Source organism: Montipora capricornis, chromosome 11 (assembly GCF_036669925.1).
Source record: "Montipora capricornis isolate CH-2021 chromosome 11, ASM3666992v2, whole genome shotgun sequence".
NCBI classification, from domain to species: Eukaryota; Metazoa; Cnidaria; class Anthozoa; order Scleractinia; family Acroporidae; genus Montipora; species Montipora capricornis.
The window spans coordinates 19,427,403-19,429,621 of NC_090893.1; the positions used below are offsets into that span (position 1 = coordinate 19,427,403).

A 2,219-nucleotide genomic window follows, 5' to 3' on the forward strand; every position below is an offset into this window, starting at 1 on the left:
GTACAACAGTAAGACATTTAGCAACTTCTGCTAAAACATTATTCACTGCGTAATCGTTTATGATGAGAGAAATCAATTATTGAGAACAAGGCCGAGAACTGATCATTAATAGAGATACCAAATGTTACTTAAATTGTACATCAAAACGCCCTGAAAACGGTTGGTTATTAAAAGCATACTAGAAACAAAAAAAATATATTGTATACGAAATTATTACTGACTTGTCAGTAAATATAATTCGCCCTCCGGTTAAGGTGTCGTGTAGTATATATATCATGGGGTTTCCTTTTGTACAAAGAATATTTTATGGGTATTTTACTAACGCGAGATCTAGTAAACAGTCTGTAAAAGAGATATATTGATTAGGGAAGTATTCGGTTTTTTCGCCTGTTTCCGTCAGAAAATGATTCAAAACAAAGGACCATTCCTTGGATTTCGTGACCAGTCACTTGATTTCTTCTTACTCATAGCACAGGTTTCAGCACTCGCAGGATACAAATTTGGAATTTTTCTCTCTACTGGATCAGGCAGCTGCTCTACACAAGGCACATCAGTTACAATAGGATTGACGACCACTTTGTCTCCAGCCAAATCATTTCCGAGAAGAAGTTGAACTCCCTCAAAAGGTAACGAGGAACCAAGTCCGACGTTAACAGGACCAGACACTAGATCAGATGACAAATAAGCCGTGTGCAGTGGAACTGGCGCATATTCTGAGGAGTTTACTCCTTTAATGAGAACACTTGCTCCGGTAGATGACTTTTCAGAAAAGGGCAAGGTATTCGCCAATAACAGAGTCTGTGAAGCTCCAGTATCGCGAAGAATTTTGAAACTGCGTCCAGACAATCACTGGAAAGAGACACGAACCTTCATGAATAAACGGCTCAAACATCTCAATAACAGGTCTTGGAGTAGAACTGACTGCCTTGCAAAAGGGCTCTTTCTTTGGAAATCTGCTTTTCAAATCTTCTCTTGCCGCAGACGTCAAACTTGAAGCAGCAATAAGACCAGTAGGTGAATAAATAAATAAAGTCTATTATGGTTAGATGAAGTGGAGCAAGGACGCTTTTCATTTTTGACAGAACTCATAACTGGCCAGACCAAGCATTTGAAAGGACTAACTCTGCAACGCCTTCAATTTAACACATCGCAAGGATGATATAAACTCCGCCAGAAAAATGCAAGGGATTATCATGCACGTTTTTCCTTCAAATTTTTGCGTTTTATTTGAAAAATATATATATAGCTAACTGGTCTAGCCAACCAGTTCTGACTAAAGGAAAGCGTTCTAAGGTTTAGTTTTCTTATCTGGTTAGATTCAAAATCGAGGGTTTGACAAAGCAAAAATGAGTGCCTGAGAATGCATTGAAGAATTCTGATTCTGTTATGACTCATCGGGTTTAAAGTCACACTCAAAGCGAAGCAAGACTAGAGCTTCATATATTTGCGTTCCCTTAACATCCCTAAACCTCGCGAAACTAAACCCTCAGTCGTTTGGAGCAATGAGACAATCAACTATTTGGATAAGAGTCATTTAATCTCTATCCGTAAAAAACTGCTTCATTAATTTGCACAGTTTGATCGATTATTAAATGATTTGGTGTTCTTTATGTCGTTTAAATGCCTCTCTTAATATCTTTGGAGTTGCTGCTCTGTTCATAGAGGACTATTTTATCGAGAGTCAATAACGTGGCAACCTGATCAATCATAATTCAGCAGAGTCATCTTAGCCTCACATCAATCCTCATCCATCTGGAACGCAGTGGTAATTAAGTTGCTCGTTGTTTCTCAAGTTTGTCTAATAACAAGAACAAGTCATTTTATGCTTAATAAACCAGTCCTGGTTACTTTTTAAGTGAAGCTATGATCCTGGCAGTATGAACGCAATTTTAGCAGTTGCGTATATTCAGTAGAGAAGCCTGAGAATTCGGGACTTTCAACGGGGTTTGAACCAGTGACTTCGTTGAAGACCTGAATTTTCAGGCTTCTCTACCGACTCTACGCAATCGCTAAAATTGCGTTCATAACTGCGAAGAGCGTAGCTTGACCTGATTTCATATCCGCACTTCAATATCACATGATTCTTTTCATACATCATTTCATTCGTTAATTACTTTTTTCTTGCGTCCTGTTGCTTTCTCGGAACCTTGGATTAAAGCTAACCGGCAACTCTGTCAGTATTCCTGGTATCTGAATAAACTGAATTAAGTTATCACAGT

General features: G+C 38.4%; 1 protein-coding gene across 2 annotated transcripts in view; it reads left to right on the forward strand.

Moving 5' to 3' along the window:
* Nucleotides 1-194, forward strand: part of LOC138022782 (5'-methylthioadenosine/S-adenosylhomocysteine nucleosidase-like) — a 9,149-nt gene extending 8,955 nt beyond the window's left edge. For both annotated transcript variants that reach the window (XM_068869735.1, XM_068869736.1), the window contains exon 4: nt 1-194. This exon is cut by the window's left edge and continues 817 nt beyond it. The gene's annotated coding sequence lies outside the window, so the exon portion shown is untranslated.
* The last annotated feature ends 2,025 nt before the right edge of the window (nt 195-2,219 follow it).